At 42.4% G+C, this 22,230-nt stretch overlaps 33 non-coding genes and 5 pseudogenes across 33 annotated transcripts; all 38 read left to right on the top strand.

The window, feature by feature from the left end:
• The first annotated feature begins 190 nt into the window (after positions 1-190).
• On the top strand, positions 191-307 carry LOC125313986 (annotated as a pseudogene).
• Positions 308-624: 317 nt separating this feature from the next.
• On the top strand, positions 625-744 carry LOC125313982. The gene has a single exon (XR_007197734.1). It is a non-coding gene; the product is annotated as a 5S ribosomal RNA (ribosomal RNA).
• Positions 745-1,061: 317 nt separating this feature from the next.
• LOC125313988 lies at positions 1,062-1,181 on the top strand. Its single transcript, XR_007197742.1, has one exon. It is a non-coding gene; the product is annotated as a 5S ribosomal RNA (ribosomal RNA).
• Positions 1,182-1,498: 317 nt separating this feature from the next.
• On the top strand, positions 1,499-1,617 carry LOC125313981. Its single transcript, XR_007197732.1, has one exon. It is a non-coding gene; the product is annotated as a 5S ribosomal RNA (ribosomal RNA).
• A 317-nt stretch (positions 1,618-1,934) lies between these two features.
• LOC125313985 lies at positions 1,935-2,053 on the top strand. The gene has a single exon (XR_007197736.1). It is a non-coding gene; the product is annotated as a 5S ribosomal RNA (ribosomal RNA).
• Positions 2,054-2,368: 315 nt separating this feature from the next.
• On the top strand, positions 2,369-2,485 carry LOC125313983. The gene has a single exon (XR_007197735.1). It is a non-coding gene; the product is annotated as a 5S ribosomal RNA (ribosomal RNA).
• A 317-nt stretch (positions 2,486-2,802) lies between these two features.
• Positions 2,803-2,920, top strand: LOC115730362. Its single transcript, XR_004014104.2, has one exon. It is a non-coding gene; the product is annotated as a 5S ribosomal RNA (ribosomal RNA).
• A 316-nt stretch (positions 2,921-3,236) lies between these two features.
• LOC115730373 lies at positions 3,237-3,354 on the top strand. Its single transcript, XR_004014115.2, has one exon. It is a non-coding gene; the product is annotated as a 5S ribosomal RNA (ribosomal RNA).
• Positions 3,355-3,668: 314 nt separating this feature from the next.
• Positions 3,669-3,787, top strand: LOC115730383. Its single transcript, XR_007197733.1, has one exon. It is a non-coding gene; the product is annotated as a 5S ribosomal RNA (ribosomal RNA).
• A 316-nt stretch (positions 3,788-4,103) lies between these two features.
• Positions 4,104-4,221, top strand: LOC115730370. The gene has a single exon (XR_004014112.2). It is a non-coding gene; the product is annotated as a 5S ribosomal RNA (ribosomal RNA).
• A 317-nt stretch (positions 4,222-4,538) lies between these two features.
• On the top strand, positions 4,539-4,656 carry LOC115730374. The gene has a single exon (XR_004014116.2). It is a non-coding gene; the product is annotated as a 5S ribosomal RNA (ribosomal RNA).
• Positions 4,657-4,974: 318 nt separating this feature from the next.
• Positions 4,975-5,093, top strand: LOC115730388. Its single transcript, XR_007197741.1, has one exon. It is a non-coding gene; the product is annotated as a 5S ribosomal RNA (ribosomal RNA).
• Positions 5,094-5,409: 316 nt separating this feature from the next.
• On the top strand, positions 5,410-5,528 carry LOC115730377. Its single transcript, XR_004014119.2, has one exon. It is a non-coding gene; the product is annotated as a 5S ribosomal RNA (ribosomal RNA).
• A 316-nt stretch (positions 5,529-5,844) lies between these two features.
• LOC115730380 lies at positions 5,845-5,963 on the top strand. The gene has a single exon (XR_004014122.2). It is a non-coding gene; the product is annotated as a 5S ribosomal RNA (ribosomal RNA).
• A 316-nt stretch (positions 5,964-6,279) lies between these two features.
• On the top strand, positions 6,280-6,398 carry LOC115730385. The gene has a single exon (XR_004014123.2). It is a non-coding gene; the product is annotated as a 5S ribosomal RNA (ribosomal RNA).
• A 325-nt stretch (positions 6,399-6,723) lies between these two features.
• LOC115730368 lies at positions 6,724-6,842 on the top strand. The gene has a single exon (XR_004014110.2). It is a non-coding gene; the product is annotated as a 5S ribosomal RNA (ribosomal RNA).
• Positions 6,843-7,159: 317 nt separating this feature from the next.
• LOC115730391 lies at positions 7,160-7,278 on the top strand. Its single transcript, XR_007197737.1, has one exon. It is a non-coding gene; the product is annotated as a 5S ribosomal RNA (ribosomal RNA).
• A 317-nt stretch (positions 7,279-7,595) lies between these two features.
• Positions 7,596-7,714, top strand: LOC115730379. The gene has a single exon (XR_004014121.2). It is a non-coding gene; the product is annotated as a 5S ribosomal RNA (ribosomal RNA).
• A 317-nt stretch (positions 7,715-8,031) lies between these two features.
• On the top strand, positions 8,032-8,150 carry LOC115730371. Its single transcript, XR_004014113.2, has one exon. It is a non-coding gene; the product is annotated as a 5S ribosomal RNA (ribosomal RNA).
• A 320-nt stretch (positions 8,151-8,470) lies between these two features.
• LOC115730376 lies at positions 8,471-8,589 on the top strand. Its single transcript, XR_004014118.2, has one exon. It is a non-coding gene; the product is annotated as a 5S ribosomal RNA (ribosomal RNA).
• A 316-nt stretch (positions 8,590-8,905) lies between these two features.
• Positions 8,906-9,024, top strand: LOC115730366. The gene has a single exon (XR_004014108.2). It is a non-coding gene; the product is annotated as a 5S ribosomal RNA (ribosomal RNA).
• A 316-nt stretch (positions 9,025-9,340) lies between these two features.
• Positions 9,341-9,459, top strand: LOC115730375. Its single transcript, XR_004014117.2, has one exon. It is a non-coding gene; the product is annotated as a 5S ribosomal RNA (ribosomal RNA).
• A 316-nt stretch (positions 9,460-9,775) lies between these two features.
• On the top strand, positions 9,776-9,894 carry LOC115730381 (annotated as a pseudogene).
• A 317-nt stretch (positions 9,895-10,211) lies between these two features.
• Positions 10,212-10,330, top strand: LOC115730378. The gene has a single exon (XR_004014120.2). It is a non-coding gene; the product is annotated as a 5S ribosomal RNA (ribosomal RNA).
• Positions 10,331-10,648: 318 nt separating this feature from the next.
• Positions 10,649-10,767, top strand: LOC115730364. The gene has a single exon (XR_004014106.1). It is a non-coding gene; the product is annotated as a 5S ribosomal RNA (ribosomal RNA).
• Positions 10,768-11,082: 315 nt separating this feature from the next.
• LOC115730386 lies at positions 11,083-11,201 on the top strand. Its single transcript, XR_007197738.1, has one exon. It is a non-coding gene; the product is annotated as a 5S ribosomal RNA (ribosomal RNA).
• A 323-nt stretch (positions 11,202-11,524) lies between these two features.
• On the top strand, positions 11,525-11,643 carry LOC115730390. The gene has a single exon (XR_007197740.1). It is a non-coding gene; the product is annotated as a 5S ribosomal RNA (ribosomal RNA).
• Positions 11,644-11,960: 317 nt separating this feature from the next.
• On the top strand, positions 11,961-12,079 carry LOC115730384. Its single transcript, XR_007197739.1, has one exon. It is a non-coding gene; the product is annotated as a 5S ribosomal RNA (ribosomal RNA).
• A 317-nt stretch (positions 12,080-12,396) lies between these two features.
• Positions 12,397-12,515, top strand: LOC115730387 (annotated as a pseudogene).
• Positions 12,516-12,835: 320 nt separating this feature from the next.
• LOC115730369 lies at positions 12,836-12,954 on the top strand. The gene has a single exon (XR_004014111.1). It is a non-coding gene; the product is annotated as a 5S ribosomal RNA (ribosomal RNA).
• Positions 12,955-13,271: 317 nt separating this feature from the next.
• On the top strand, positions 13,272-13,390 carry LOC115730389 (annotated as a pseudogene).
• Positions 13,391-13,707: 317 nt separating this feature from the next.
• On the top strand, positions 13,708-13,826 carry LOC115730367. Its single transcript, XR_004014109.2, has one exon. It is a non-coding gene; the product is annotated as a 5S ribosomal RNA (ribosomal RNA).
• Positions 13,827-14,143: 317 nt separating this feature from the next.
• On the top strand, positions 14,144-14,262 carry LOC115730394. Its single transcript, XR_004014125.2, has one exon. It is a non-coding gene; the product is annotated as a 5S ribosomal RNA (ribosomal RNA).
• Positions 14,263-14,541: 279 nt separating this feature from the next.
• Positions 14,542-14,660, top strand: LOC115730392 (annotated as a pseudogene).
• Positions 14,661-14,979: 319 nt separating this feature from the next.
• LOC115730372 lies at positions 14,980-15,098 on the top strand. Its single transcript, XR_004014114.1, has one exon. It is a non-coding gene; the product is annotated as a 5S ribosomal RNA (ribosomal RNA).
• Positions 15,099-15,415: 317 nt separating this feature from the next.
• Positions 15,416-15,534, top strand: LOC115730393. The gene has a single exon (XR_004014124.1). It is a non-coding gene; the product is annotated as a 5S ribosomal RNA (ribosomal RNA).
• A 314-nt stretch (positions 15,535-15,848) lies between these two features.
• LOC115730365 lies at positions 15,849-15,967 on the top strand. The gene has a single exon (XR_004014107.1). It is a non-coding gene; the product is annotated as a 5S ribosomal RNA (ribosomal RNA).
• A 318-nt stretch (positions 15,968-16,285) lies between these two features.
• Positions 16,286-16,404, top strand: LOC115730363. The gene has a single exon (XR_004014105.2). It is a non-coding gene; the product is annotated as a 5S ribosomal RNA (ribosomal RNA).
• Positions 16,405-22,230: the final 5,826 nt, after the last annotated feature.

Here is a 22,230-nt window from a genome sequence, read left to right as displayed (position 1 = left end):
CGTGAGTCATACGGATCAAAAGTTACGTGCGAATTTCGATTCGATTTTTTTTCTTAGTTTGTCGTTTCCAGAGGAATATCCCGTTAAGTAATCACGCTGACAGGGCACGGAAAACCAGGAAAAAGAAAGTTCGAACATTTTGCAAGAAGGGGAAGGGCATTTGTTACAAATATATTTGCAATGCATAACATAATGCGATCATAACAACACTAATGCACCGGATCCCATCGAACTCCGGGGTAAAGCGTGCTTGGGCGAGAGTAGTACTAGGATGGGTGACCTCCTGGGAGTCCTCGTGTTGCACCCCTCATTTTCGTTTTTTACTTTTTAATTTTTTTTGCGACTCAAGAAATGCACTCGGGAAGGCATAACGGGGCCCATCGTGACCGGTTCGGAACGAGCTTTCCGAAAAGTACTTACGGGCCCCGTGAGTCCATCCGGATCAAAAGTTACGTGCGAATTTCGATCCATGGGGATTTTTTTTCTTAGTTTGTCGTTTCCAAGGAATATCCCGTTAACTAATCACGCAACAGGGCACGAAAACCAGGAAAAAAGAAAGTTCGAACATTTTGCAAGAAGGGGAAGGGCATTTATTACAAATATATTTGCAATGCATAACATAACGGGTGCGATCATACCAAAGCACTAATGCACCGGATCCCATCGAACTCCGAAGTTAAGCGTGCTTGGGCGAGAGTAGTACTAGGATGGGTGACCTCCCGGGAAGTCCTCGTGTTGCACCCCTCATTTTCGTTTTTTATTTTTTAATTTTTTTTGCGACTCAAGAAATGCACTCGGGAAGGCATAACGGGGCCCATCGTGACCGGTTCGGAACGAGCTTTCCGAAAAGTACTTACGGGCCCCGTGAGTCCATCCGGATCAAAAGTTACGTGCGAATTTCGATTCATGGGGGATTTTTTTTCTTAGTTTGTCGTTTCCAAGGAATATCCCGTTAACTAATCACGCAACAGGGCACGAAAACCAGGAAAAAGAAAGTTCGAACATTTTGCAAGAAGGGGAAGGGCATTTATTACAAATATATTTGCAATGCATAACATAACGGGTGCGATCATACCAGCACTAATGCACCGGATCCCATCAGAACTCCGAAGTTAAGCGTGCTTGGGCGAGAGTAGTACTAGGATGGGTGACCTCCTAGGGAAGTCCTCGTGTTGCACCCCTCATTTTCGTTTTTTATTTTTTAATTTTTTTTGCGACTCAAGAAATGCACTCGGGAAGGCATAACGGGGCCCATCGTGACCGGTTCGGAACGAGCTTTCCGAAAAGTACTTACGGGCCCCGTGAGTCCATCCGGATCAAAAGTTACGTGCGAATTTCGATTCATGGGGATTTTTTTTCTTAGTTTGTCGTTTCCAAGGAATATCCCGTTAACTAATCACGCAACAGGGCACGAAAACCAGGAAAAAAGAAAGTTCGAACATTTTGCAAGAAGGGGAAGGGCATTTGTTACAAATATATTTGCAATGCATAACATAACGGGTGCGATCATACCAGCACTAATGCACCGGATCCCATCAGAACTCCGAAGTTAAGCGTGCTTGGGCGAGAGTAGTACTAGGATGGGTGACCTCCTGGGAAGTCCTCGTGTTGCACCCCTCATTTTCGTTTTTTATTTTTTAATTTTTTTTGCGACTCAAGAAATGCACTCGGGAAGGCATAACGGGGCCCATCGTGACCGGTTCGGAACGAGCTTTCCGAAAAGTACTTACGGGCCCCGTGAGTCCATCCGGATCAAAAGTTACGTGCGAATTTCGATTCATGGGGATTTTTTTTCTTAGTTTGTCGTTTCCAAGGAATATCCCGTTAACTAATCACGCAACAGGGCACGAAAACCAGGAAAAAAGAAAGTTCGAACATTTTGCAAGAAGGGGAAGGGCATTTATTACAAATATATTTGCAATGCATAACATAACGGGTGCGATCATACCAAAGCACTAATGCACCGGATCCCATCGAACTCCGAGTTAAGCGTGCTTGGGCGAGAGTAGTACTAGGATGGGTGACCTCCTAGGAAGTCCTCGTGTTGCACCCCTCATTTTCGTTTTTTATTTTTTAATTTTTTTGCGACTCAAGAAATGCACTCGGGAAGGCATAACGGGGCCCATCGTGACCGGTTCGGAACGAGCTTTCCGAAAAGTACTTACGGGCCCCGTGAGTCCATCTGGATCAAAAGTTACGTGCGAATTTCGATTCATGGGGATTTTTTTTCTTAGTTTGTCGTTTCCAAGGAATATCCCGTTAACTAATCACGCAACAGGGCACGAAAACCAGGAAAAAGAAAGTTCGAACATTTTGCAAGAAGGGGAAGGGCATTTATTACAAATATATTTGCAATGCATAACATAACGGGTGCGATCATACCAGCACTAATGCACCGGATCCCATCGAACTCCGAGTTAAGCGTGCTTGGGCGAGAGTAGTACTAGGATGGGTGACCTCTCGGGAAGTCCTCGTGTTGCACCCCTCATTTTCGTTTTTTATTTTTTAATTTTTTTTGCGACTCAAGAAATGCACTCGGGAAGGCATAACGGGGCCCATCGTGACCGGTTCGGAACGAGCTTTCCGAAAAGTACTTACGGGCCCCGTGAGTCCATCCGGATCAAAAGTTACGTGCGAATTTCGATTCATGGGGATTTTTTTTCTTAGTTTGTCGTTTCCAAGGAATATCCCGTTAACTAATCACGCAACAGGGCACGAAAACCAGGAAAAAAGAAAGTTCGAACATTTTGCAAGAAGGGGAAGGGCATTTATTACAAATATATTTGCAATGCATAACATAATGGATGCGATCATACCAGCACTAATGCACCGGATCCCATCAGAACTCCGAGTTAAGCGTGCTTGGGCGAGAGTAGTACTAGGATGGGTGACCTCCCGGGAAGTCCTCGTGTTGCACCCCTCATTTTCGTTTTTATTTTTTAATTTTTTTTTGCGACTCAAGAAATGCACTCGGGAAGGCATAACGGGGCCCATCGTGACCGGTTCGGAACGAGCTTTCCGAAAAGTACTTACGGGCCCCGTGAGTCCATCCGGATCAAAAGTTACGTGCGAATTTCGATCGACGGGGATTTTTTTCTTAGTTTGTCGTTTCCAAGGAATATCCCGTTAACTAATCACGCAACAGGGCACGAAAACCAGGAAAAAAGAAAGTTCGAACATTTTGCAAGAAGGGGAAGGGCATTTATTACAAATATATTTGCAATGCATAACATAACGGGTGCGATCATACCAGCACTAATGCACCGGATCCCATCAGAACTCCGAGTTAAACGTGCTTGGGCGAGAGTAGTACTAGGATGGGTGACCTCCTGGGAAGTCCTCGTGTTGCACCCCTCATTTTCGTTTTTTATTTTTTAATTTTTTTGCGACTCAAGAAATGCACTCGGGAAGGCATAACGGGGCCCATCGTGACCGGTTCGGAACGAGCTTTCCGAAAAGTACTTACGGGCCCCGTGAGTCCATCTAGATCAAAAGTTACGTGCGAATTTCGATTCATGGGGATTTTTTTTCTTAGTTTGTCGTTTCCAAGGAATATCCCGTTAAGTAATCACGCGACAGGCACGAAAACCAAGAAAAAGAAAGTTCGAACATTTTGCAAGAAGGGGAAGGGCATTTATTACAAATATATTTGCAATGCATAACATAACGGGTGCGATCATACCAGCACTAATGCACCGGATCCCATCAGAACTCCGAAGTTAAGCGTGCTTGGGCGAGAGTAGTACTAGGATGGGTGACCTCTGGGGAAGTCCTCGTGTTGCACCCCTCATTTTCGTTTTTTATTTTTTAATTTTTTTTACGACTCAAGAAATGCACTCGGGAAGGCATAACGGGGCCATCGTGACCGGTTCGGAACGAGCTTTCCGAAAAGTACTTACGGGCCCCGTGAGTGCATCCGGATCAAAAGTTACGTGCGAATTTCGATTCATGGGGATTTTTTTTCTTAGTTTGTCGTTTCCAAGGAATATCCCGTTAACTAATCACGCAACAGGGCACGAAAACCGGGAAAAAAGAAAGTTCGAACATTTTGCAAGAAGGGGAAGGGCATTTATTACAAATATATTTGCAATGCATAACATAACGGGTGCGATCATACCGGAACTAATGCACCGGATCCCATCAGAACTCGAAGTTAAGCGTGCTTGGGCGAGAGTAGTACTAGGATGGGTGACCTCCTGGGAAGTCCTCGTGTTGCACCCCTCATTTTCGTTTTTTATTTTTTAATTTTTTTTGCGACTCAAGAAATGCACTCGGGAAGGCATAACGGGGCCCATCGTGACCGGTTCGGAACGAGCTTTCCGAAAAGTACTTACGGGCCCCGTGAGTCCATCCGGATCAAAAGTTACGTGCGAATTTCGATTCATGGGGATTTTTTTTCTTAGTTTGTCGTTTCCAAGGAATATCCCATAAACTAATCACGCAAGAGGGCAAGAAAACCAGGAAAAAAGAAAGTTCGAACATTTTGCAAGAAGGGGAAGGGCATTTATTACAAATATATTTGCAATGCATAACATAACGGGTGCGATCATACCAGCACTAATGCACCGGATCCCATCGAACTCCGAGGTTAAGCGTGCTTGGGCGAGAGTAGTACTAGGATGGGTGACCTCCTGGGAAGTCCTCGTGTTGCACCCCTCATTTTCGTTTTTTATTTTTTAATTTTTTTTTCGACTAAAGAAATGCACTCGGGAAGGCATAACGAGGCCCATCGTGACCGGTTCGGAACGAGCTTTCCGAAAAGTATTTACGGGCCCCGTGAGTGCATCCGGATCAAAAGTTACGTGTGAATTTCGATTCATGGGGATTTCTTTTTCTTAGTTTGTTGTTTCCAAGGAATATCCCGTTAACTAATCACGCAACAGGGCACGAAAACCAGAAAAAAAGAAAGTTCGAACATTTTGCAAGAAAGGGAGGGTCATTTATTACAAATATATTTGCAATGCATAATATAAGGGGTGCGATCATACCGGCACTAATGCACCGGATCCCATCAGAACTCCGAAGTTAAGCGTGCTTGGGCGAAAGTAGTACTAGGATGGGTGACCTCCCGAGAAGTCCTCGTGTTGCACCCCTCATTTTCGTTTTTTATTTTTTAATTTTTTGTAAAACTCAAGAAATGCACTCGGGAAGGCATAACGGGGCCCATCGTGACCGGTTCGGAACGAGCTTTCCGAAAAGTACTTACGGGCCCCGTGAGTCCATCCGGATCAAAAGTTACGTGCGAATTTCGATTCATGGGGATTTTTTTTCTTAGTTTGTCGTTTCCAAGGAATATCCCGTTAACTAATCACGCGACAGGGCACGAAAACCAGGAAAAAAGAAAGTCGAACATTTTGCAAGAAGGGAAGGGGCATTTATTACAAATATATTTGCAATGCATAACATAAGGTGTGCGATCATACCAGCACTAATGCACCGGATCCCATCAGAACTACGAAGTTAAGCGTGCTTGGGCGAGAGTAGTACTAGGATGGGTGACCTCCTGGGAAGTCCTCGTGTTGCACCCCTCATTTTCGTTTTTTATTTTTTAATTTTTTTTAAACCTCAAGAAATGCACTCGGGAAGGCATAACGGGGCCCATCGTGACCGGTTCGGAACGAGCTTTCCGAAAAGTACTTACGGGCCCCGTGAGTCCATCCGGATCAAAAGTTACGTGCGAATTTCGATTCATGGGGATTTTTTTCTTAGTTTGTCGTTTCCAAGGAATATCCCGTTAACTAATCACGCAATAGGGCACGAAAACCAGGAAAAAAGAAAGTTCGAACATTTTGCAAGAAAGGGAGGGGCATTTATTACAAATATATTTGCAATGCATAACATAAGGGGTGCGATCATACCGGCACTAATGCACCGGATCCCATCAGAACTCCGAAGTTAAGCGTGCTTGGGCGAGAGTAGTAGTAGGATGGGTGACCTCCTGGGTTGTCCTCGAGTTGCACCCCTCATTTTCGTTTTTTATTTTTTAATTTTTTTTACGACTCAAGAAATGCACTCGGGAAGGCATAAAGGGGCCCATCGTGACGGGTTCGGAACGAGCTTTCCGAAAAGTACTTACGGGCCCCATGAGTCTATTTGGATCAAAAGTTACGTGCGAATTTCGATTCATGGGGATTTTTTTCTTAGTTTGTCGTTTCCAAGGAATATCCCGTTAACTAATCACGCGACAGGGCACGAAAACCAGGAAAAAAGAAAGTTCGAACATTTTGCAAGAAGGGGAAGGGCATTTATTACAAATATATTTGCAATGCATAACATAAGGGGTGCGATCATACCGGCACTAATGCACCGGATCCCATCAGAACTCCGAAGTTAAGCGTGCTTGGGCGAGAGTAGTACTAGGATGGGTGACCTCATGGGAAGTCCTCGTGTTGCACACCTCATTTTCGTTTTTTATTTTTTTATTTTTTAATTTTTTTTGCGACTCAAGAAATAAACTCGGGAAGGCATAACATGGCCCATCGTGACCGGTTCGGAACGAGCTTTCCGAAAAGTACTTACGGGCCCCGTGAGTCCATCCGGATCAAAAGTTACGTGCGAATTTCGATTCATGGGGATTTTTTTTCTTAGTTAGTCGTTTCCAAGGAATATCCCGTTAACTAATCACGCAACAGGGCACGAAAACCCGGAAAAAAGAAAGTTCGAACATTTTGCAAGAAGGGGAAGGGCATTTATTACAAATATATTTGCAATGCATAACATAACGGGTGCGATCATACCGGAACTAATGCACCGGATCCCATCAAAACTCCGAAGTTAAGCGTGCTTGGGCGAGAGTAGTACTAGGATGGGTGACCTCCTGAGAGGTCCTCGTGTTGCACCCCTCATTTTCGTTTTTTATTTTTTAATTTTTTTTGCGACTCAAGAAATGCACTCGGGAAGGCATAACGGGGCCCATCGTGACCGGTTCGGAACGAGCTTTCCGAAAAGTACTTACGGGCCCCGTGAGTCCATCTGGATCAAAAGTTACGTGCGAATTTCGATTCATGGGGATTTTTTTTATTAGTTTGTCGTTTCCAAGGAATATCCCGTTAACTAATAACGCAACGGGGCACGAAAACCAGGAAAGAAGAAAGTTCGAACATTTTGCAAGAAGGGGAAGGGCATTTATTACAAATATATTTGCAATGCATAACATAACGGGTGCGATCATACTAGGACTAATGTACCGGATCCCATCAGAACTCCGAAGTTAAGCGTGCTTGGGTGAGAGTAGTACTAGGATGGGTGACCTCCTAGGTTGTCCTCGTGTTGCACCCCTCATTTTCGTTTTTTATTTTTTAATTTTTATTAGGACTCAAGAAATGCACTCGATAAGGCATAACGGGGCCCATCGTGACGGGTTCGGAACGAGCTTTCCGAAAAGTACTTACGGGCCCCGTGAGTCCATCCCGATCAAACGTTACGTGCGAATTTCGATTCATGGGGATTTTTTTTCTTAGTTTGTCGTTTCCAAGGAATATCTCGTTAACTAATCACGCAACAGGGCACGAAAAACAGGAAAAAAGAAAGTTCGAACATTTTGCAAGAAGGGGAAGGGCATTTATTACAAATATATTTGCAATGCATAACATAACGGATGTGACCATACCAGTACTAATGCACCGGATCCCATCAGAACTCCGAACTTAAGCGTGCTTGGGCGAGATTAGTACTAGGATGTGTGACCTCCTGGGAAGTCCTCGTGTTGCACCCCTCATTTTCGTTTATTATTTTTTAATTTTTTTTACGACTCAAGAAATGCACTCGAGAATGAATAATGGGGCCCATCGTGACGGGTTCGGAACGAGCTTTCCAAAAAGTACTTACGAACCCCGTGAGTCCATCTACATCAAAAGTTACGTGCGAATTTCGATTCATGCGGATATTTTTTCTTAGTTTGTCGTTTCCAAGGAATATCCCGTTAACTAATGACGCAACAGGGCACGAAAACAACGAAAAAAGTAAGTTCGAACCTTTTACAAGAAAGGGAGAGGCATTTATTACAAATATATTTTCAATGCATAACATAAGGGGTGCGATCATACCGGCACTAATGCACCGGATCCCATTAGAACTCCGAAGTTAATTGTGCTTTGGCGAGAGTAGTACTAGGATGGGGGACCTCTGGGAAAGTCCTCGTGTTGCACCCCTCAATTTTCGTTCTTTATTTTTTTAATTTTTTTTACGACTCAAGAAATGCACTCGGGAAGGCATAACGGGGCCCATCGTGACCGGTTTGGAACGAGCTTTCCAAAAATTATTTACGGGCCCCGTGAGTGCATCCGGATCAAAAGTTACGTGCGAATTTCTATTCATGCGGATTTCTTTTTCTTAGTTTGTCGTTTCCAAGGAACATCCCATAAACTAATCACGCAACGGGGCACGAAAACCAGGAAAAAAGAAAGTTCGAACATTTTGCAAGAAGGGGAAGGGCATTTATTACAATTATATTTGCAATGCATAACATAACGGGTGCGATCATACCAGCACTAATGCACCGGATCCCATCAGAACTCCGATGTTAAGAGTGCTTGGGCGAGAGTAGTACTAAGGTGGGTGACCTCTTGGGAAGTCCTCGTGATGGACCCCTCATTTTCGTTTTATATTTTTTAATTTTTTTTACAACCCAAGAAATGCACTCGTGAAGGCATTATGGGGCCCATCGTGACCGGTTTGGAACGAGCTTTCCGAAAAGTACTTACGGGCCCCGTGAGTCCATCCGGATCAAAAGTTACGTGCGAATTTCGATTGATGGGGATTTTTTTTCTTTGTTTGTCATTTGCAAGGAGTATCCCGTTAACTAATCACGCAACAGGGCACGAAAACCAGGAAAAAGGAAAGTTCGAACATTTTGCAAGAAGGGAAGGGTATTTATTGCAAATATAATTGCAATGCATAACATAACGGGTGCGATCATACCAGCACTAATACACCGGATCCCATCAGAACTCCGAAGTTAAGCGTGCTTGGGCGAGATTAGTACTAGGATGGTTGACCTTCTAGAAAGTCCTCGTGTTGCACCCCTCATTTTTTCTTTTATTTTTTAATTTTTTTTACGACTCAAGAAACGCACTTGAGAAGGCATAACGGGGCCCATCGTGACCGATTCGGAACGAATTTTCCGAAAAGCACTTACGGGCCCCGTGAGTCCATCTGCATCAAAAGTTACGTACGATTTTCGATTCATCCGGATTTTTTTTCTTAGTTTGTCGTTTCCAAGGACTATCCCATTAACTAATAAGGCAACAGGGCACGAAAACCAGGAAAAAAGAAAGGTCGAACATTTTGCAAGAAAGGGAAGGGCATTTATTACAAATATTTTTGCAATGGATCACATAAGGGGTGCGATCATACCGGCACTAATGCACGGGATCCCATCAGAACTTCGAAGTTAAGCGTGCTTGGGCGAGAGAAGTACTAGGATGGGTGACCTCTTGGGAAGTCCTCGTGTTGCACCCCTCATTTTCGTTTTTAATTTTTCAATTTTTTTTGCGAATCAAGAAAGGCGCTCGGGAAGGCATAACGGGGCCCATTGTGACCGGTTCGGAGCGAGCTTTCCGAAAAGTACTTACGGGCCCCGTGAGTCCATCCGGGTCAAAAGTTACGTGCGAATTTAGATTCATGGGGATTTTTTTTCTTAGTTTGTCGTTTCCATGGAATATCCCGTTAACTAATCAACAACGGGGCACGAAAACCAGGAAAAAAGAAAGTTCGAACATTTTACAAGGAGGGGAAGGGCATTTATTACAAATATATTTGCAATGCATAACATAACGGGTGCGATCTTACATGTACAAATGCACCGCATCCCATCGAACTACCGGAGTTAAGCGTGCTTCGGCGAGAGTAGTACTAGGATGGGTGACCTCTTGGGAAGTCCTCGTGTTGCACCCCTCATTTTTGTTTTTTATTTTTGAATTTTTTTTACGACTCAAGAAATGCACTCGGGAAGGTATAACGGGGCCCATCGTGACCGGTTCGGAATGAGCTTTCCGAAAATTACTTACGGGCCCCGTGAGTCCATCCGGGTCAAAAGTTATGTGCGAATTTCGATTCATGAGGATTTTTTTCCTTCGTTTGTCGTTTCCAAGGAATATCCCGTTAACTAATCACGTAACAGGGCACGAAAACCAGGAAAAAAGAAAGTTCGAACATTTTGCAAGAAAGGGAAGGGCATTTATTACAAATATATTTGCAATGCAAAATATAAGGGGTACGATCATACCGGCACTAATGCATCGGATCCCATCAGAACTCCGAAGTTAAGCGTGCTTGTGCGAGAGTAGTACTAGAATGGGTGACATCCTGGGAAGTCCTCGTGTTGCACCCCTCATTTTCGTATTTAATTTTTTAAGTTTTTTTTACGACTCAAGGAATGCATTCGGGAAGGCTTAACGGGGCCCAACGTCACGGGTTCAGAACGAGCTTTCCGAAAAGTACTTACGGGCCCCGTAAGTTCATCCGGGTCAAAATTTTTGTGCTAATTTCGATTCATGGGCATTTTTTTTCTTAGTTTGTCGTTTCCAAGGATTATCCCGTTAATTAATCACGCAACATGGCACGAAAACTAGGAAAAAAGAAAGTTCGAATATTTTGCAAGAAGGGGAAGGGCATTTATTACAAATATATTTGCAATGCATAACATAACCGGTGCGATCATACTTGTACTAATGCACCGGATCCCATCAGAACACCGAAGTTAAGCGTGCTTGGGCGAGAGTAGTACTAGGATGGGTGACCTCCTGGGAAGTCCTCGTGTTGCACCCTTCATTTTCGTTTTTTCTTTTTTAATTTTTTTTACGACTCAAGAATACACTCGGGAAGGCATAACAGGGCCTATCGTGACCGGTTCGGAACGAGCTTTCCGAAAAATACTTACGGGCCCCGTGAGTCCATCCGGGTCAAAAGTTACGTGCGAATTTCGATTCATGGGGATTTTTTTTCTTAGTTTGTCGTTTTCATGGAATATCCCCTTAACTAATCACGTAACAGGGCACGAAAACCAGAAAAAAAAAAGTTCGAACATTTTTCATAATGGGGAAGGGCATTTATTATAAATATATTTGCAATGCATAACATAAAGGGTGCGATGATACCGGCACCAATGCACCGGATCCCATCAGAACTCCGAAGTTATGCGTTCTTCGGCGAGAGTAGTACTAGGATGGGTGACCTTCTAGGAAGTCCTCGTGTTGCAACCCTCATTTTCGCTTTTTGTTTTATAAGTTTTTTTTACGACTGAAGAAATGCACTCGGGATGGCATAACGGGGCCTATCATGACCGGTTCGGAACGAGCTTTTCGAAAAGTACTTACGAGCCCGGTGAGTCCATCCGGATCAAAAGTTACGTGCGAATTTCGATTCATCGGGATTTTTTTCTTAGTTTGCCATATCCAAGGAATATCCCCTTAACTAATCACGCAACAGGGCACGAAAACCCGAAAAAAAAAAAAAAAAAGACCAAACATTTCTCAAGAATGGGAAGGGCATTTATTACAAATATATTTGCAATGCATAACATAACGGATGCAATCATACCAGCACTAATGCACCGGATCCCATCGGAACTCCAAAGTTCAGATTGCTTCGACTAGAGTAGTACTAGGATGGGTGACCTCCTGGGAAGTCCTCGTGTTGCACCCCTCATTTTCGTTTTTTATTTTTTAATTATTTTTACGACTCAAGAATTGCACTCGGGAAGGGCATAACGGCGGCATCGTGACCGCTTCGGAACGAGCTTTCCGAAAAGTACTTACGGGCTCCGTGAGTCCATCCGGATCAAAAGTTACGTGCGAATTTCGATTCATGGGGATTTTTTTTCTTAGTTTATCATTTCCAAGGAATATCCTGTTAACTAATCACGCAACATGGCACGAAAACCAGGAAAAGAGAAAGTTCGGACATTTTGCAAGAAGGGGAAGGGCATTTATTACAAATCTATTTGTAATGTACAACATAACGGGTGTGATCATACCAGCACTAATGAACCGGATCCCATCAGAACTCCGAAGCTAAGCGTGCTTGAGCGACAGTAGTACTAGGATGGATGACCTCCTGAGAAGTCCTCGGGTAGCACCCCCCATTTGTGTTTTTTATTTTCTAATTTTTTTTACGACTCAAGAAATGTACTGCGGGAGGCATAACGGGGCCCAACGTGACTTGTTCGGAACAAGCTTTCCGAAAAGTACATACGGGCCCCTTGAGTCAATCGGGATCAAAAGTTATGTGCGAATTTCGATTCATGGGGATTTGTTTTCTTGGTTTGTCGTTTCCAAGGAATATCCCGTTAACTAATCACGCAACCGGGCACGAAAACCCGGAAAAAAGAAAGTTCAAACATTTCTCGAGAAGGGGAAGGGCATTTATTACAAATATATTTGCAATGCATAACATAATGAGTTTGATCATACCGGAACTAATGCAACGGATCCCATCAGAACTCCGGAGTTACGCGTGCTTGGGCGAGAGTAGTACTAGGATGGTTGACCACCTAGGAAGTCCTCGTATTGCACCCCTCATTTCCGTTTTTTTTTTGTTTTTAATGTTTTTCTTGACTCAAGAAATGCACTCGGGAAGGCATAACTGGGCCCAACGTGACCGGTTCGAAACGAGCTTTCCGAAAAGTACTCACGGGCCCCGTGAGTCCATCTAGATCAAAAGTGACGTGCGACTTTCGATTCATGGGGATTTTTTTTCTTAGTTTGTCGTTTCCAAGGAATATCCCGTTAACTAATCATGCAACAGGGCACGAAGACCCGGAAAAAAGAAAGTTCGAACATTTCTTAAGAAAGGGAAGGGTATTTATTAAAAATATATTTGTAATGCTTAACATAACGGGGGCGGTCATACCAGCTCTAATGCACCGGATCCCATCAGAACTTCGAAGTTAAGCGTGATTGGGCGAGAGTAGTACTAGGATGGGTGACCACCTAGGAAGTCCTCGTGTTGCAACCCTCGTTTTCGTTTTTTATTTTTTAATTTTTTTTGCTGCTCAAGAAATGCACTCGGGAAGGCATGACGTGGCCCAACGAGAACAGTTCGGAACGAGCTTTCCGAAAAGTGCTTACGGGCCCCGCGAGGTCATCCGGATCAAAAGTTACGTGCGAATTTCGACTCATGGGGATTTTTTTTCTTAGTTTGTCGTTTCCAAGGAATATCTCGTTAACTAATCACGCAACGGGGCACGAAAACCCGGAAAAAAGAAAGATCGAACATTTCTCAAGAAAGGGAAGGGCATTTATTACAAATATATTTGCAATGCATAACATAACGGGTGCGATCATACCAGAACTAATGCAACGGATCCCATCAGAACTTCGAATTTACGCGTGCTTGGGCGAGAGTAGTACTAGGATGGTTGACCACCTAGGAAATCCTCGTATTGTTCCCCTCGTTTTCATTTTTTTGTTTTTAATTTTTTTTGCGACTCAAGAAAAGCACTCGGGAGGGCATAACTGGGCCCATCGTAACCGGTTTGAAACGAGCTTTCCGAAAAGTACTCACAGGGCCCGTGAGTTCATCCGGATCAAAAGTGACTTGCGAATTTCGATTCATGGGGAATTTTTTTCTTAGTTTGTCGTTTCCAAGGAATATCCCGTTAACTAATCTTGCAATAGGGCACGAAGACCCGAAAAAAAGAAAGTTCGAACATTTCTTATGAAGGGGAAGGGTATTTATTAAAAATATATTTGTAATGCTTAACATAACGGGGGCCGTCATACCAGCACTAATGCACCGGATCCCATCAGAACTCCGAAGTTAAGCGTGCTTGGGCGAGAATAGTACTAGGATAGGTGACCACCTTGGAAGTCCTCGTGTTGCACCCCTCGTTTTCGTTTTTAATTTTTTAATTTTTTTTACTACTCAAGAAATGCACTCGGGAAGGCATAACGGGGCCCAACGAGACCGGTTCGGAACGAGCTTTCCGAAAAGTACTTACGGGCCCCGCGAGATCATCTTTATCAAAAGTTACGTGCGAATTTCGACTCATGGGGATTTTTTTTCTTAGTTTGTCGTTTCCAAGGAATATCTCGTTAACTAATCACGCAATAGGGCACGAAAACCCGGAAAAAAGAAAGTTCGAACATTTCTCAAGAAGGGGAAGGGCATTTATAACAAATATATTTGCAATTCATAACATAACGAGAGCGATCATACCAGCACTAATGCACTGGATCCCATCAGAACTCCGGAGTTAAACGTGCTTGGGCGAGGGTAGTACTAGGATGGGTGACCTCCTGGGAAGTTCTCGTGTTGCACCCCTCATTTTCGTGTTTTATTTTTTAATTTTTTTTACGACTCTAGAAATGCACTCGGGAAGGCATAATGGGGCTCGTAACCCGTAAGTCCATTTGGATTAAAAGTTATGTGCGAATTTCGATTCATGGGGATTTTTTTTGCTTAGTTTGTCGTATCCAAGGAATATCCCCTTAACTAATCACGCAACAGGGCACGAAAATCCGGAAAAAAAAAAAAGACTGAACATTTCTCAAGAAGGGGAAGGGCATTTATTACAAATATATTTGCAATGTGTAACATAACGGATGCAATCATACCAGCACTAATGCACCAGATCCCATCGGAACTCCAAAGTTAAGCTTGCTTAGGCAAGAGTGATACAAGGATTGATGACCTCCTTGGAAGTCCTCGTGTTGCACCCCTCATTTTCGTCTTTTTCTTTTTTAATTTTTTTTACGACTCAAAAAATGCACTCGGGAAGGCATAACGGGGCCCAACGTGACCGGTTTCAGAACGAGCTTTCCGAAAAGTACTTACGGGCCCCGTGAATCCATCCGAATCAAAAGTTACGTGCGAATTTCGATTCATGGGAATTTTTTTTCTTAGTTTGTCGTTTCCAAGGAATATCCCGTTAACAAATCACGCAACAGGGCACGAAAACCAGGAAAAAAGAAAGTTCAAACATTTTGCAAGAAGGGGAAGCGCATTTATTACAAATATATTTGCAATGCATAACATAACGGGTGCGATCATACCAGCACTAATGCACCGGATTCCATCAGAACTCCGAAGTTAAGCTTACTTGGGCGAGAGTAATACTAGGATTGGTGACCTCCTAGGAAGTCCTCGTGTTGCACCCCTCATTTTCGTCTTTTTTATTAAAATTTTTTTTACGACTCAAGAAATGCACTCGGGGAGGCATAACGGGTCCCAACGTGACCGGTTCGGAACGAGCGTTCCGAAAAGTATTTACGGGCCCCGTGGGTCCATCTGGATTAAAACTTACGTGCGAATTTCGATTTGTGGAAATTTTTTTTCTTAGTTTGTCGTTTCCAAGGAATATCCAGTTAACTAATCACACAACATGGCACAAAAACTCGGAAAAAAGAAAGTTTGAACATTTCTCAAGAAGGGGAAGGACATTTATTACAAATATATTTGCAATGCATAACATAATGGGTGCGATCATACCAGCACTAATGCGCTGGATCCCATCAGAATTCCGAAATTAAGCGTGCTTGGGCGAGAGTAGTACTAGGATGGGTGACCTCCTGGGAGGTCCTCGTGTTGCACCCCTCGTTGTCGTTTTTTTTTTTTTTTGTTTTACGACTCAAGAAATGCACTCGGGAAGGCATAACGGGGCCCATCGTGACCGGTTCGGAACGAGCTTTCCGAAAATTACTTACGGGCCTCGTGAGTCCATCCGGATCAAAAGTTACGTTCGAATTTCGATTCATGGGAATTTTTTTTCTTAGTTTGTCGTTTCCAAGGAATATCCCGTTAACTAATCACGCAATAGGGCACGAAAACCTGGGAAAAAGAAAGTTCGAACATTTCTCCAGAATGGGAAGGGCATTTATTACAAATATATTTGCAATGCATAACATAACGAGTGCGATCATATCAGCACTAATGCACCGGATCCCATCAGAACTCCGAAGTTAAGCTTGCTTGGGCGAGAGTAGTACTAGGATTGGTGACCTCCTAGGAAGTCCTCGTGTTGCACTCCTCATTTTCGTCTTTGATTTTTTAATTTTTTTTACGACTCAAGAAATGCACTCGGGAAGGCATAACGGGGCCCAATGTGACCGATTCGGAACGAGCTTTCCGAAAATTACTTACGGGCCCCGTGTGTCCATCTAGATCAAAACTTACGTGCGAATTTCGATTCGTGGGAATTTTTTTTCTTAGTTTGTCATTTCCGAGGAATATCCCGTTAACTAATCACGCAACATGGCACGAAAATCGGAAAAAAAGAAAGTTTTAAACATTTCTCAAGTAGGGGAAGGGCATTTATTACAAATATATTTGCAATGCATAACATAACGGGTGCGATCATACCAGCACTAATGCAACGGATCCCATCAGAACTTCGAAGTTAAGCATGCTTGGGCGAGAGTAGTACTAGGATGGGTGACCTCTCGGGAAGTTCTCGTGTTACACCCCTCATTTTCGTGATTAACTAATCACGTACCCCGTGTTGCACCCCTATTTTGTAGGACCTCGGGGCCTTCAAAACTTACCCTTTTGTGAGAAAAGTACTCCCAAATGCCCTACACCGGGGAGGCAAGTTTACGCCAAACTATGAGGGCCCCTACGTAATCCAGAAAGTTTTGTCCGGGGGAGCTCTTATCCTTGTGAACTTGGATGGAGAAGAATTGACAAATCCGGTTAATGTAGATGCCGTGAAGAAATACTATCCTTGAAATAAAATCAAGCTCCGAATTGATTGATGAGCAAATCTGAGTCACATGAAATTTGCATTTGCATGTCGCTCGCATACCTGCATCCGCATATGTTTATATTTTACAAGAGGACTTTGGGTCATGAAGAATCCCGAGAAGCGGTTGGTTAAGTCGCGAAACAGCTTTGATCTGAAATTTTGAATATCTATAGTCGATTGTTTTCTTTTGATTCTCCAAGAAATAGGAATCAGCATTTGAAGAAGACAGGTTTGAGGCTCTCTTCCTTTATGAAAGACACTCATCTTCATTAGAAAAACGTTATCATGCTTCACACTAAGACAAAGCTGCAAGGCCTTTTAAAGAAACATCCTTTTTTAAATTTCACAAACACCTTTTGAATATATCTTTTGTGAAGAGAATTTCCACCGATAGTGAATTTTGATGAAAACGCCCTGAGGTCCTACAAAAGGGTATGTTTTGAAGGCCTTTCAAAGGGATGATCCTTTAGATGAAAAGAGGCAAACTTCGTCCTCAAACACGTCCCCGATACACTTGAGAGATGAGTGAAGGTGATAGAGAGAAAAAGCTTAATCTTGGGACGTAGGGGTCATTCGCGATGATTACATGGATTGAAATGATGAAGGGCATTTTCATTTCAAATTTTCCATACACACTTATACCACTTTACAACCATTCCGAACCAAAAAGGGAGAAGTTTTTCTGAATAAAATCCCGTCAAGAACCACCCCGCACTAGGGCATATTTGGAGGTTCATTGGCTGATTCCTTGAAGAAGAAAATCAAGGTAAGACATTATTGTGCTAACCTACATCAATCTTTTTGTGATAGCTTCAGGTGATTTCTCGCATAGGCTTGGAACACCTTCATGTGAAGAAAAGTACTTCATTTCTATATCCCCAAACACTTTATCCTTTGATGAGCCAATTTAAGCCTTTATAATCTTCATTTCTAAACCATTGTTGGTGATCACCTCCCTATACTGGGGCAAGACAAATAAATTACCAGCAATAAGTCAAAAGCATAATTGGAGGAATTTTCGGTCCTAGTCTCAAAAAGAGCCAATCAATGCAGAAAATGACAAGAGACAACAGGGCTCGAAAAAGCAAAGTGCATGGTAAAAGTAAAGGCCAAAGCCCATTTAAAAATCGTCTCATAAAAGAAAAGAAGAAAATAAGAAGAAGAAGAGACAAAATTTGAAGAATCACAATGAAAAAAGAGGAAAATCCTCAAACTCGGTTGAAGAAAGATATTTATGAATCATCCTCAAAGCAAACAACTGCTGGTAAGAATATCAAGGTGATCGCCCGTGTTCACCCCTATTTTGAAAATATGACATTTCTCAAAAAACCCGCCTTAAACCAAAATACAACCTATCGCCAAAAATTTTCTCGATCTAAAGGTGTCTCAGGTTAATGCAAGAGATCACACGGGAAGCTACCGCTTAAAGAGGTAAGTACAATCCTGTCTTATCATATCTTCGGGGTTCTTGACTTATAGACCCGAAGAAATATTCTTTTCGTAGCTTCAAAAATGAATATCTTTTGAGAAGCCTATGACCGAGCCCAAATTACGGTCCCTCTTAAATGTCTTCTCCGATCAATCAGATTGTATGCATCTCGAATGATCCCGAAACCTTAAGATTAGGACTTCTGAGAGCATATCCGAGTTTTGAGAAAGCCTTCCCAAATGGTGAGAAGCCCTCTTGGATGAAGGAAATCCTTTTGAAAACTTTTAAAACAACCTTTTTGAAGAATACTCAAATCGTGATATTCAAAATCCTTCCCCAGTGGAGATTTGAGCATGTGTGCCTCTCGACAATGTGTTTGAACAAGCTTCTTTCACGAATACTACTTGAGAACTTTTAATTGGGATTCCTAAGTTTTTCCCCAAAACATAGAATCGCCTTTTCTTCGTCATGATTCATGGTCCTCGATCCACTGGATTGCTTTGAAAATAGCAGTTCTAATGACGTTTGGTTGAATTTCAGCAGGTTTTCCCGTATCCCCAAATCCTCAGAGTGACTACATTCTTAAAGATCCGACTAATTTGGATTTTCCGCAAGTCTTCCGGCATCCCCGGGTCCTCGGATCTTCCTCTTTTAAATCTGAAAATTGGGTTTGAGCTTCTGTAGGTTCGCTAGTAATCCTAGGTACTCAGATGGCACCCTCATCTTTTTAAATCTGAAAATCGGGTTTAAGCTTCTGTAGGTTCGCTAGTAATCCTAGGTCCTCAGATGGCACCCTCAACTTTTAAAATCTGAAAATCGAGTTTGAATTTATATAGGTTTGCTAGTAATCGTAGGTCCTCGGATGGCACCCTCATCTTTTAAATCCGAAAATCGAGTTTAAGCTTCAGTAGGTTCGCTAGTAATCCTAGGTCCTTAGATGGCACCCTCAACTTTTAAAATCCGAAAAATCGGGTTTGAGCTTCTGTAGGTTCTCTAGTAATCCTAGGTCCTCGGATGGCACTCTCATCTTTTAAATCTAAAAATCGAGTTTGAGCTTCTGAAGGTTCTATAGTAATCCTAGGTCCTCGGATGGCACCCTCATCTTTTAAATCCGAAAATAGGGTTTGAGCTTATGTAGGTTCGCTAGTAATCCTAGGTCCTCGGATGGCACCCTCATCTTTTTAAAATCCGAAAATCGGGTTTGATCTTCCGTAGGTTCTTTAGTAATCTTAGGTCCTCAGATGGCACCCTCATTTTTTTTAAATCTGAAAATCGGGTTTGAGCTTCTGTAGCTTCTCTAGTCATTCTAGGTCTTTAGATGGCACTCTCCCTCTTTTAAATCTGAAATTTAGTTTAAGTTTCCAAAGGATTCCGAGTAATCATAGGTCTTTGGAACAATATCCTTGTTACCGCTTTAATCGATCCTAGAAGAAAGACATTAGGGTGATCCTTCTAAATGGTGAATTCATTTTTACAGGATAACTAATTTCCTTTTAATAGGTGAACTCTTTCTTACAAGATAGCCAATTTCTTTTTAATAGGTGAACTCCTTACGGGATAGCCAATTTCCTTTTAATATGTGAACTCCTTCTTACAGGATAACCAATTTCCTTTCAATAGGTGAATTCCTTTCTACAGGATAGCCAATTTCCTTTCAATAGGTGAATTCCTTCTTACAAGATAGCCAATCTCCTTTCAATAGGTGAATTCCTTCTTACGGGATAGCCAATTTCCTTTCAATAGGTGAATTCCTTTCTATAGGATAGCCAATTTCCTTTCAATAGATGAATTCCTTTCTACAGGATAACCAATTTCCTTTTAACAGGTGAATTCATTCTTACAGGATAGCCAATCTTCTTTTAAAGGATAAAATCCCTTATTGCAGGGTAAACCCTCCCTTTTAACTTTCAAACTACTGAAAAAGATACTACCATCAAACGGGCGTTGCTCGCAAAAACGGACCTCATGAATCGCTCAAAGGTAATCTCGTGAACTCGTTCTATCAACTTCCGACTGACAATCTTCAGACCACCGATGAGTGGGATGCGGATAAATTTCTCTCTCTCTTTTTCTTTCTCACATCGAGAATGAGCCGAAGTGATTTCTCCATAAAATTTTAAACTTCAACGGCAAAGGTAAGATGATTGAATGTTGAGACTCATTTTTCTTAAACTTTTCCCCAGTTGAGTCGATTAAAGATTCAGGTGTCACTTTGTCTTTGAAAGCAAACTCTAACCGAGATTACTTTCAAAGAGGGGCAGCTATTGACAAATGATTTTTTATCAAGTATTTTTTAGTTTTATTTCATAAAATTCACAAAAATTCATAAAAAGTCAAAAAATTGAAAAACCAAGTTTGGTAGCCTTGCCCAAGCATAAGGAACCATTTTTGAACAAAAAATAATTTTTTTCATTTTTTTAATTTTCGAAAACTAAGAAAATACAAAAAAAAATCACAAAAAAATACTTCCGGAGGTCAAAAAAATACAGAAAAATGTTCCATATTTTTCTTTTAATCCCCTCTTCATATTGACCTCAAGAAAAATTAAAAATTAAATTCAATTTTAGGTGTTTTCACAACACCAAAGGTTGAGTTCGCTTAAAAAATCCTATTTAAGTCTTTTTATTTGCAAATTTTTCATATCTTGAGTCAAGACATTAAACTTTAGTCCTCTACAACTTCAATTTAATCAATTTCGCTCCCAATTGCACGAATTGCACGAATTGGGCAAAAATCCCCAAAATCTTTGCAATTTAGTCCCCGGGATTTCCAATTTCCGAAATTACTTTTAATCCAAGGACTTTCATGGTAAAATTGGACTACTCCTTAAGGTTTTCATATGTTCTGAATCGATTGACAGGGGTAATTTGATCCAATTTGATCATTTGGGCATTCAATTGAACTTTTCCCCAATTTGCGATTTTAGAAAAATTTGGGGTTTTCATAGAAATTGATATGAACTTTTGGACAAAATCATATTTCTAGACAGTATTTAGGCCCCTAAGTTTAATTTTGAGGTTTAATTGTAAAAATTTCCCACGGATTTTGATTAATTTTGAAAATTGTAAGTCCGAACCGGTTCGGACCGGTCTCACCGCCGGTCAGACCGGTCAAACCGGTCCCGAACGATGTCGTCTTCTTCCTCAAAACTCCCGCGCGAGTGAACAAGACTTGGACTAATTTTGACGACCAAATTGACAGGCCAATTGGTGATAATCGAATCAATTAACGTCGGCGTTTGGTTCCTCAAGTTGATACGCGTCGATTGAACCCAACCTCGAGGTCTATGGTCGCCGGAGGAGCGCCGGTGAAGCGATCAAAGCTACAAAGGCTCGAAAAAGTCAACATTCTTGAAACCGCGTGAAATTTGTGCTCGTTTGAGTTCAACGAAAGGCCTAACGGACCTAGACGGAATCCCAACTAATTCCGTCGCCGTCCGGCGACCCAATTGCACGTGTGCGCACGTGTGAGAGGGTCGGTGAAGCTCCTCCCGACGCGCCAAAATTTGAAACAAGTATAAAAGGATTGAGAAGCTTCGCGAATCGAAGAGAGGCTCATTTTGCTCGCAATGCATTCAGAGAGCTAGAGAGAGAGAGAGAGAGAGAGCTTGTTCTCCCGCCCGTGTGGTCGAGAATTTGAGCTCGTACTGTGAGTACTTCGTCCTATCAATCCATAGTGAATCGAGGCCTGCAACCAAGTCCAGAAGCTTCACACCAACTCCGTGAAGCGATCGCACCAGCTCAATCAACCTGCGACCTTCAAAATCGGTGAGTCGACCTCTCGAGCTCAACTCTGCACGTTCATGGCATAGCACTGTCACAGGCACGATTGTTGCAATTATTGTGTGCGTTTTGATCCCCAAACGTTGCTGACCACTTCTGCATCTTCGCTTTGCTTTGATTTTGCGTAAAAACCTCCAATCGAGTCTGTGAACTTCAACCTCCATTGTCGGTTCTCGTCAAAGCCTGTCTAGGCAAATCTTAGACTAAAACAGGTCAATCGACCCTGCAGGTAAGGATCCTAAACCTCATTCAAGTGTTTCCTGTGATTGAATTAGCCTGTTATGCTCTATGTTGTGTGATTGAACTCTACGACATCGATACTGTGCGAAGCTTGATAG

Source organism: Rhodamnia argentea, chromosome 2 (genome assembly GCF_020921035.1).
Source record: "Rhodamnia argentea isolate NSW1041297 chromosome 2, ASM2092103v1, whole genome shotgun sequence".
NCBI lineage: Eukaryota > Viridiplantae > Streptophyta > Magnoliopsida > Myrtales > Myrtaceae > Rhodamnia > Rhodamnia argentea.
Note: the sequence above shows the minus strand (reverse complement) of the source record. Positions and strands in the feature narration are given on the sequence as shown.